Below are 11,437 nucleotides of genomic sequence, written 5' to 3' on the forward strand. Positions count from 1 at the left end.
AGGGGAGACCATTTCCATGAAAGCACAAGTGGAGCTTGGGGAGGCAGGAGCCAAACAGACCTCAGAAAGCTACTGAAAGCCAGGAGACACGGAAGCCATAAACCACAGGTCTCTTGTAAAAGGTACCCAATTCCCTGATCCCTCTGCTACCAATGTATTTTTGGCCATCCTAAAGATGTCAAAGGTTCCCATGAACCTAAAAAGGATCCTGTCTGATTGAGGAGAATCAGGCCTGAAGGAACTTGATGAAGAAATCAGTGATATACCACCTCCCTGCACCAGAAATCCTGCTTTCCATTTACCAAAGACAAAAAATGCTCAGATCTTTCTAAAAACATCACTGGCTCCCAATTACCAACTAAGTGATGCCTTCCACTTTGAAGGAAAGGAAGGTGACACTTAACAGCTGGGTACTCTACCACGTACTTTTCATGCCTGGGCAAAGTTGTTGTAATGCACTGCAGTAGATGAGGCTTAGCTCATATTGAGTAGACCTTCTAACTAGTTAGCAAGAGTGAAAACCAGCATTTCTCACTAGTCTTCCGAGCCATCTCTAAGGCCCATTTATTTTCAGCACCAAGTCAATGCTTTAAGTCCCTAGCAGGCTGGAAAGTGGTAATAGAAGTCTCAGTTGATAAGTACATGACTAAGAGATTCAAGTGTATTCCTTTGGGACAACAAAGATAACAGTGCCCCGGGCAAAACTGTCAAGAGAAAGAGGGAAGGTTTTGAATGAGCTTCAAGAAAAAACAAAACAAAACAAAACACCACCACACTGAGCTCACCAGTCCCCAAGTATTTAGAGTACCATGCAAGAATCACTTTTCTTCTTCTTTCTGAAAAAAAACCTTGGAATGAATGAAGGTGACATCATCACCATTGGTCTTACCACTATTAATAATAAGCACAGGTAAACATACAGAACAGGAGGAAGCTGTCAGAAGAGACAACAAAGGTGAGGCCCTTGACTCATAAAGTAAAGGTGGAATAAACAGGAGAGGAAAAGCAGACAAGAATTGTGGTGCTTGGATGCTCCCCACCTTACTATTTACAGCGCCCAGCTATCAGATGATGAAAGCATGAGCAGTAAGATATGTACCAAATATGAAGATGTGATTAGTAATAGGATGTAGGACTTCCTCAATATGTTGAAAAATTGAAAGCCAGCCAGAAAATACATAGAGCACGTTGGTAGAGCTTTCAGTGGGTAAAAAGAGAGAAAGAAACACATAAGGAAAGCTTCTGTTTTGGAGACAAAGACCAAAATTACACAACACACTTAAGGAGAGGTACTGGCATGGGTGCTTTCCCCTAACCCTAGCAAAGCACCTTCATTCTCATCAGCCTCTCCTGGACCCTGGTCCTACCTTCCTCCCTTGTGCCAGCCCAGGAAACCTCCTTAAAGACATGGGAAGCCAATATAACTCATCAACCCAGCAGAAATGTAACATGGAAAAGAATATGGATTTATATTTTCTGCTGGACCAGTGAGTTGTATGACCTTACTGTATGGTTGGACAAGCAACATGGTGGGTACACAGCACTGCAGGGAAGGAGGAGGCAATAAGTTTAACTGTCCTGAGCTGCAACAGTGCTCCCCCTAGCCTGGAGTTAGAGACAATGTGAGGACAAGGATCAGAAGAAGGGATTTGGAGGAAGTTAGCAGTGCAAAGCTCAGTGTAGGACTGCAAGGGGTAATGATACTGATTTAGGAATATTCAGCACAATGACACCTACTACAGCCTTTGGTGCAGAAAGGACCACTGACATACAGTCCCCTGGGGGAACAAAGACCTACATTTAGGGAGCTGCCACTAAAAAGCCTTCAGTACATGGGAGTGGAACAAATGTCCAGGTGAAACACTTTTCTGTAGCATGGCCCACAGCTGCAGGAGAGAAACCCATCAGGGAGCACGCAACCAAGGAGGATTCTTGTCAAAGGAATAGGCAAATGCATACCCCAGCCCTGGGTGTGGAAAACCACTTTTTATTCAAGATCTGTTTGATGAAGTTGAGAAGGGGGAAGATTTCTAAGACACATATTTTGCAAGAAAAAGTCATGACTACTGTCCTGAAAATAACAATTTTGGGGTGTGGGCTAAGTCCCACTTGATGCTAAAGCATGAGAAAAAAGACTGACCAAATATAGCGGTGTCTTTCCTACACTGTGAATTTGTCACAGATGCCTTGACTTCCTTTGCTTCATGTGCTGTGATGCAGCAAAAGCTGGGAGCTTTGTAAAATGAAAACGTTGCAGAAGCTCTAGGTGCAAATGCAGCATGTGCAAAAGCCCTTTTATTCAAACTGTGCTACTTAACAAAGTGGTTTGTGAAGCCATTTTCAAGCCTTCAGCAATTTTCCCTGCTTGAAGAGATCATTTAGTATCTTCTTCATGGGCTGCTCATAGACTTTAAGCCTCAGAGTTCACCCCATGGTGTCACCTGAAAGGGCACTGCAGGCTGTGGATCACAAGTACAGCAGAACTGGAAAGTTCATTTCACATATTGTTTCAGCCCCAGTACTTAATTCTGGGAGGAGGTGATTTTGCATCAGAATGAGACATACTAGGTACAAACCACAGATTACTTTTCAGAGGAGTTAATCTTTCTATCCATTATCTAGAGTAATTCAAAAAGCACAAAAAATGGAACTGTTCTTGAAGAAAGAATTCGTGTTCAGGTAATTACAAGTAACAGACACATCTGGTTATCTTAATTGTTTGGGAATGTCTCAATTATCTAAGAATGTTTTCATAAGGACTCAGAGACAGTAAAACTTTCTCACGGCAGATTGCATTCACTGATGAGAGGAAATTCAGTCGATCTAACACGCTGAAGCGTGCTTCGACCCAGAGAGCACTTTCAGTCCCGTTGCCAGTGGGCTTTATTTGCATGTAAAGAACGACAGACTGTGAGTGAGAAATGGGAATGTCCCACATAGCAGCAGCACACCTTTTCCCTGTTATCTGCGTTCTTCCAGCACTCCTGCGAAAATGAAGTTTTTTTGTGTAGCGATGGTTCAGCCAGACAAATGACAGCAGTGATTTTTTAGACATCTGCCCCAAAGTGAGGTGAGTCAAGTAAAGGCTCTTGTCCTGTCGGAGGGCAGTGCAGGCATTTGCGGCTGGTCAGTGGCACCCCTTCCCTCGCAAAAACTTGAAGTGTCTGTTGCTCGAGGGGTGTTCATTGCAGAGCAGCTCATAAGTTTCTGCAAAGCTGAATTCACCTGCACAGGGTAGCAGCTGCTCATCACGGACCCACAGCCAAACTCCAGAGCCAAACCACAGAGAGGGGGACCATTCAAGCACTTAAGGTAGACCCCCACCTTGTGGTGCATGTAGTCTCCTCACATAGACTACAAAAATTGGTAATTAGCCATTGGGAATTACTTCTCCCAGCTCATAAACCTCCAAACTGCGTGTGTGCAGAGGGGTGGCAGGATAGGGACAGAGGGAAGGTTTGCACTGATGCCAAGGTGTGGTGTCTGTGCCCCACCAGATGAAGGGCTTCTTACATGTGCCTGTCCCATAATTCATCCAGCTCTTCCACCAGGGCCACAGCCATCTGGGTCTAATGTTTTCTGATAAGGGCTGAAGAACCTCTCAGCTCCCAGCTTGCTTCTGCTTGTAGCCTAACTAGCACCTTTGTGTGGAAGACATGATTGGGGTGAAATCCTGTAACTGTAGCGAATGTACCCCTGTGGTTAATCAAACCAGCAAGGAAGGGTGTTGCTGGGGCTCTACACAAATCCCAATCAATATTATTTATCTGGCTGAATGTGCAAGCTGGCCATGTCCCCTCCACCTAATGCCCACTCCCATCCCCTCCACCCTGTGGGTATCAGCAGGAGGGAACCTGATGTATGCTGGTAATTATCTGCTGCTGAAAAGAAGTGCTATTTCTCTTATTTTTGTAATGCAGATCAATGCACATGTCACTACTGAAAAGCTATGTCATTTAGGATAGAGCATTAACTGCTAGGAATGGATTTTGAAGCTCCCCACTTGTGGGTGGAATATTTTCTGGAGGAGTTGAGCCTTTCAAATGCTGAATTTCATTTATCCCACTGCCTCTTTAAGAGTAGTCGGTGGAGGAGAGGGTGTTTGAGAAAGTGACAGCTCGTCATCTTCCCCAGCAAGCTGGAACTGGGGACAAAGTGGTGGTAGGGAAAGAAGGAAACTGGCACGGGCAGGTTAGTGGGGGACAGAGCAGGATTTGCTGAAGAAAAGCAACAGCCCTGCAGTGGGTTGCAAGAAAGCAAACTCCAGAAGACAGAGTGCAATTTGTGGGGTTGAGAAGGAAGGACGTGTGCCTGTGAGCAGAAACATAGTAAGGCACAAAGGGAATGAAAAAGAGGAAGGCTTGAAAAAGGGCAAAAGCTGGGTGCTTCACTAAGGAGGGTGCAAGTCTTGAAATCAACACACACACACACCCCTGTCAAAATCGCTACCTAGGAGCTGTGCTAGCATGGATTATCTAAAAAGGAGCCATCTGATTTGCAGTGAGAGGGAAGAGTTTTCCAAGTTTCTTTCTACTCTGCACAGGAATGAAACATACTTGCTAAGAAAGAGGAAGCAAACTCTCCTAGTGGGCATCAGGCTCAGGTAAAGAGGAACACATAATGGTCACAACTGAGGTTCACTATGTTTACCAAGAAAAACCTCTAAATCTGTAAAAAGGGAAGCTATCAGTTTACAGTCATGTGAATTATGAACTCCACTCCTCCAACTGGGAATTTTTATTAGCTCTCCCTTACGCCTCCAGGATAATCTGGTCACCATCAAACGAGAAAACCATACAGTCCCCCTAAAGATTTTGGCAAAGCAATTACCCTACTGCTGCTATGGTACTGCTATTCTGCACCCAAAATAATTAATCGTTGCTTTGACGAATGTGCATCTACCCACACACGCTGCACACTTCACTCGGACATGCAGATGTATGCAGCCCACACTTAGGATGTTGACAAAAGTGGCTAAACCTGAGACACACTAAGCATTAATAAAACGTGACCCATACTGCTACGTACTTGCTATTTGCCATTGTTAAAACAGGCATTTGCCTTACTTTACAGATATGATTTTTAGAGTATATGTTCACTATATACGGCTCCTCTTTGAAAGTTCTGTTACTCTTTGGAATTGCTCAAAAATTTCAATATTCTTTTGAGTACTTGATATTTACAGTTTGATATTTAAAGTGTGCAATTTGTTATCTAAATTGCATAGCACATCCAGCTTCCTGACTGAATGACCTAACTTTTATGAACCTTTCCAGCTTTCACAGGCAAAGGTTTTATTTAGACACGAAACACCTTTCCATGATTGGACAAATATCAGCTACCTCTGAAAACCATTTCAAGAAGGGTTATAAACAAAGAGAAATAGAAATTATATTTAGAATTCCACAGACATGCAAATAGTTATTCCTTCATTCACCTACATCCCATATATAGTGCCCAGATTGTTTTTATTTTTTACTGATGTTGATTTTTTTTTATACTTAGTCAGAAGATAAGACACATTTTGTTTAGTTTGAAAGCCGATCAGATCCCTCGTTCATTTGAAAAGCTTATTTCTAAATAGTACTTGCAAATACATGATAAGCATAAATTTGGAAACTGCTGAAAAAACTAGTTCTATGTGTCATAACACAGGGTGTTGGGTTTTTGATGTGGTACTGAAGCCTGATGAAAAGCCAAAGTCCTACCAAAAATCTAGTCAGCGATGACCAACCAAAGGAGGATTGGAGAAGTGGAATTATTTCTGGAAACATCCCATGTCCCTTTTCACTTGAGCAGACAAGTACATATGACCTCTTTGCAATGATTCAGGGTTTCAAAGCTGTCTCCTTAAGCCTCTTGATCACCACTTGTCCCTCCCCATTGACAAGCTGAGCACTTACAAGTTTTGAAGCCTCCTTGGCTTACTTTTAAATTTTCCTTTCCACATCTTATGCCAGCCGTTACCCAGAGGGAGAAAAAAACCCACCATATCCATCCTTCAAAAAGTCTAACTTTCATTCTGTTAGTTCTAATCCATTATCTAGGCCCACTAATGTGTACTACATCATCAGAGGAGCAACGCTCTGATGATGTAGTACAGCCCGTGTACATGTACATCATCAGAGTTATATCCTTCTGATCTGCCTGTGGGTTTAATAAGCATTCCAGATGGCTTGCTATGCCTGAAGCAAGAATGGATAATCACACAGCTCTACCCTCAAAACAATAATAAAATAAGGACACAGTAGCATAGGGGCTCATGCCTGCCAAAAACATTCAATAGACTGTATAATACAATAGTCCAATGTGATTGGTGAGGCACATTTATACCCTAGCTATTTACAGGTGAAAGGGACCTGGTTTTAAATAAAACAGAGGTTACAAATATGTAGTGTTATTGTTATTATATATTGCGGTGCAGCTGCAGTGCCTGAGCCAGGCAGAGCGCGGGGCTGCGGCGGGCCCACAGCTGTACCCTCATATCTCACGTATGCAAAGACACGGCTTCCGATTGGCAGGAGGAGGACGGCTGATCTGAATAATGGCACAGCGGCATTTCTCCAGAGCTGTACAGTACATGCATATCTAATCTGTTATCTATTGGATTTGCAGGGTATCCATCAGCCTAGCTTCCAGCCATCAAGTACAGTAGCAATAAGTGTCACAAAGCCTGTCCTACTCAAGTAAAATTATTCCTTGGTGGCGTTGCTTACAGCGAATTACCTGAGTAGTTTGCGCCTGGCCGCTGATGTGGCCAGTACTGCGACAGCCAGTGCTGTGGTGGCAGAATTGCCCCCAAAATGGCATTTTCCAATCAGAGGTTATCACACCTTTCCTTCCACATTGCTGTGCTACAACCAGGCAAGGCACAGAGTGCTATCCATTAGGTCCAAGTGATTTGCAGAATAAGTATCTTTGTGCTATTTAAATACCTATGATTTTAAAGTGCCTGTCGGGGGTGGTGTTGTTGTGGGGGGAAGGGGTGAGAAGAAAAAAAGCACGCATGGAGAAAAAAGAAAGAAGGTAAGAGATGGTGGCTCTGTTCCCTTATTCCTTTAAATGAGTGAGAACTGAAGGGAGAAGGAAGAAGCAAAGAAGCACTTTGATTCAGTCCCTAGGAGTGCCCTCTCCAGCAATCAGATGTGTGGCACCAGATACAGGCACACTCTTGTGCACCCCTCCCCAAAAGGGGAGCAAACACTCAGAGCTGCTGGGAGATGACTCCAGGGGTACCTTGAAATCAAGAGAAATTTTGGCTTGAACTTTAGCAGGGACAGAATTTCCATCCAGGGTCGCAGAGAAAGACCAGATACCCAGATAGGCAGAAGTATATCTGCGTCCGTAGGAGGAAAAGGTAAATCATCTCGACTCTCAGCAGGTTTAACTCAAAGAAGATGTTGACGTCAGCCGTTTAGTGTGCTGATGGATATTTTTTTTCCCTGGCCAAACAAGTGGATTGTACTTTAGTTTTAACGTTAAATGCTATTAAATGAAATGAATACAGCATGTTTCCATCGTACATGTTGCTGAAGCTGCTGTGACAGCTAAGAAGCTGCTAGGCATGATGTGTCAAGAAAATGTACTAGAAGAAAAGTACATGGAGCTACTGTCAAAAATACAAGCAGGATTACAAACAGCATATCGGCTTCATATGCTGCTGAAATTATTTTTTAATTGCATCTGTATACCCAGGCAGATCTTTAAGAGTTAACTGCACACAATGTAATGAATTCAATAATGATGAGTTAAAAAAGGTCTAATTAGCAAGTAACCACTTTATTATGAAAGGAAATGGTAATGAATTTAATAGCTCAAAATCATTAACAATATTTAGTTTGCTGGTACTCGTTCTCTATTATCCTCATTAATATGAACATTTAATATGTTTTAAAATGGATTTGTAATACTTTCTGTACCATGAGGTTACACTGACAAAAAGAGTGTAATTATTCTGTTAATTGTAATCTCTGTCTGTTTGTGCTCCAAATAGTAGCATATTTAGGTGTTAATAAAAAAAAAAAAGTAATTAAGAGAGGGAAGTTTAAAAATGTAATTAAACAAAAACTCTTAAATTACATGCTGAACAAATCTGAGGAGAAAGTTTTGGAAGCGAAATCTCTGAAAAACAAGTTTCTCCTACTGAGATCTTTTCTCTTTTTTTTTTTTTTTTTAAAAAAAAAAAAAAAGAAAAGGAAATAGAAGCATTACTACTCTTTATCAACAACTAATATTGAAGCAGTCATTTCCTGAGTTGGAAACAAGGCTCAGGGCTGTATTTTCTGGGACATCTGCTTGTGAGCAGACCGTCTGGCAAGTGAAGGTGCTCTCTGACACTGTTCCACAAGTCACAATCCCTGTGTGAGATCCTGTGGGAGCCCAGTCAACTGGTTGCCCATAAGACACCCAAGAAACATAATTTCTTCTCACAGAGTATCATGTCAATTCCCACTGATCATCTAACCTTTTTCAGATCTCCTTTCCCTCTTCTTCACATTGTAAATAACTTCCTCCATTGCACCAAACCTGTTCCCGCTGCTGACAACATCGGTGCTGTGGAAGCACCAAATCTGCTGCTGGCTCTCTTACCCAGGAAGCTCCAGACCCTGTCCCTCCAAGATCCTTCCCAACAGAAACAGAAATGAAAAGCCAGACCCCACTCTGCTCTGCTACATCTTCCTTACACCTTGGTCACACGCACAGTGGCCACAGTGCTGTGGATCGCGGTGACCCCAGAGGCACAGACCGATGCAAGGTGCTTCCTCCACAGTAAGCAGTGGAGACAAGAGCTCAGTGCCAACATTGCAAACATGCCACCTCCGGGCCGTGCCCAAAGTGCCAGCGATGGCCAGCTGGGCGTGAGGCAGACTGGACAGCCCCTGGTGCAGAGCAGGCTCACGTACAAATTAAAAGGTTCACAAAGTGACAGGTGTGAGTGGGAAGGGCAGGAAAGAGCAGCCAGATATTCATGGCTCTAAGGAAATACTTGGCAGTACCAAGGGTTCCTGTGTCTGTGCTGACTTTCCTTCTCCCTCTGGTACACGCTGCCAGAGACAGTGACACAAGAAACTATGGCACAGTAAGGTGCAGCACGGCATGTAAAAAGCAAAACAATGCAAGGCCAGACAAGGCACAGCACAGCATGAAAAGGCAAGGCAAGGCAAGGCAGCATTTGCCTCAAGATGCAGCCCTTTCACTCGGTCCTAAAGAAGAAACTCCTGCGCCTGTTTTACTTTGCTAGACCTGTCTCTAGCAAGCTATATTCTTGTTTATAAAACCTGAATTAGCCAAAGCAAATCCTGATAATTTTTTTTTATTTCTATACTATACTGGATGTCAGTTTTTTCCTTAATCCATGTGGAATTATTGTATCGCCATTACCCTTTTCTTTATCTACCTCCCCCCTACGGCAGCAGTTTTCAGTGGCTGATTATCACCAATGAGGACCCCCTTCAAAATCTTTCCCATAAAAATGAAATCAGCGCTCAACCTTCGTTAATACCAAACTTTCAGAGCTGTTTGCTCTGTTTACAGCACCATCTCCTCGTTGAAAACAGCTGTTGCCATGACTTATTCATCTGCCTAGCGGCAGGCAGAGCACCAGGAAGGATGTGAGGGCAGTATCCTGCCATGACTGCCCCATAGGTGGGTGATCCACCACCTTCCCAGGGTGCAGCAGGGCTCCCCACATGGCTCCCCACAGCACTAGCACCTTCCCGTCCCTGGCAATTTACTTAATAGGCTAATTTAAGAAACGGTGCTGAGGATAATGCTGGCAATCACGGGAGATTTCAGCATTATTTCTCTGAAATTTTACAGATCATTCCATTTCTTTGTTTAATTTTGCACAGCTTATGGCACTTGGTGGAGGTGGGAGCAAGGTCCATAGACTCACAGGCATGCAGATACCCATGCTTATGGTGGACCAGCCGACTACAGAAACATTTATTTGGGCATGTGGCTGTGTCATCATTCACAGTCCATGACAGGTGTCCTGACCAAGAACCCCCATCCAGTCCACTTGGGCAGCCAGCCCAGAATAGACCATTCTGTGTTTAATTTTTTTCTAAGAAAAGGAGCTAAAAAAAAATGGTTGAAATTAAAGTGAAGCATCTCATTTGCCCACAAATGACATATCTCAACTTTTCATTTTATAGAAAAAAGTTGTGAAGGATTCTTTTTTTTAAACTTATTACAATTTCCAATTTTTTTTTTTGAATTGCCAGTGAAGAGAAAAATATGTGATTTGCAGAGCTCTAAAAATAACGAGTTAAAATAGTTTCTGCCTCTCAAAGGAGGCCTCTTAGTCCTATAATTTCTGCAGATTTTGCCTTTCAGGGTGGGTATTTTAAAGAATGATATAATGTCATTTCTATAAGTATCGTCTCATAATCTGCTGCCACTGTTGGAAATAATAAGTTTAGAGACAGCTTGAGCAGAAGAAATACCAGCTCACCCAGCTATATTAAAAAAAATAAAATACTTTAAGAAGAGGAACAGGATGTATATTCCAAAGGTGAGCAAACAGTGCCAAACATTTTTGAGAAAATTTCTTTTGATTTCTATCTTTGGCTGCATTCGCAAGCCTTTCATGTTTGTCTACTGCAAACAGTTCAGCAATGACTATTACAGGGATGTTTACTCCTAGAAAGAAAATTTCAGAAAGAACACTCACATTTGGGCTGGAGGAGTGCATACAGTGTTTCATTCCAGAAATAAACAATACCAAGTGTCCAGTTGGAACACAGCAGTATTGCTGAAATCACAGATATTTACCTTGAGCCAGCTAAGACAAAAATGAAAAAAACAAAGCTATGAAAAATTCAAGTTACTCAAGCAAAAAAGTAAGAATAATCTATCTGCTGTCTAGATGATCTATCACATTTTTCATTCACACTTAATCCAATCATCTTTGCTCAGAGGGGACCTCCCTGGTCCCTACACCTAGGACTCATGCCGGGTGTGGGGATGAAGTAGAACGGGTGTAAGGGGAAGACGACAGGGAGTGAGGCCTTGCTGCTGGAGGAGACCTTGCTACAGTGCTCGGGAGAGAAACCGCCACTTCCTGCTGCACGGCCAGCAGAGCGGACATGCTCCTTCAAGATTAGCTGCTGTTTATCAAACAGCATCCGGGGCCCAAGACAGCGGCTGAGAGAGTGGCAAACATTTGTGGGTTGCAGGGAAAGAGGAAGAAGGCAAATGCCAGATGGAGGGGAAAAGGAGGCTAAAAAAATGCTATTCTGCTGGGAAATGGAAGAAAATGGATAGGAAGGAAATGGAGTGAAAAAGCACATTATATTTCAGGTACCATTTGCAATATTTCAAGCAGACTTGGCCACATGTACCCTGGTAATCCACTCCCATGACCCAAGGCTGCACATACACAAGAGACCAGTGGGATTATTATTTTGGTCTGCTTACCACGAGGGCTTACTCC

Source organism: Falco naumanni, chromosome 12 (genome assembly GCF_017639655.2).
Source record: "Falco naumanni isolate bFalNau1 chromosome 12, bFalNau1.pat, whole genome shotgun sequence".
NCBI classification, from domain to species: domain Eukaryota; kingdom Metazoa; phylum Chordata; class Aves; order Falconiformes; family Falconidae; genus Falco; species Falco naumanni.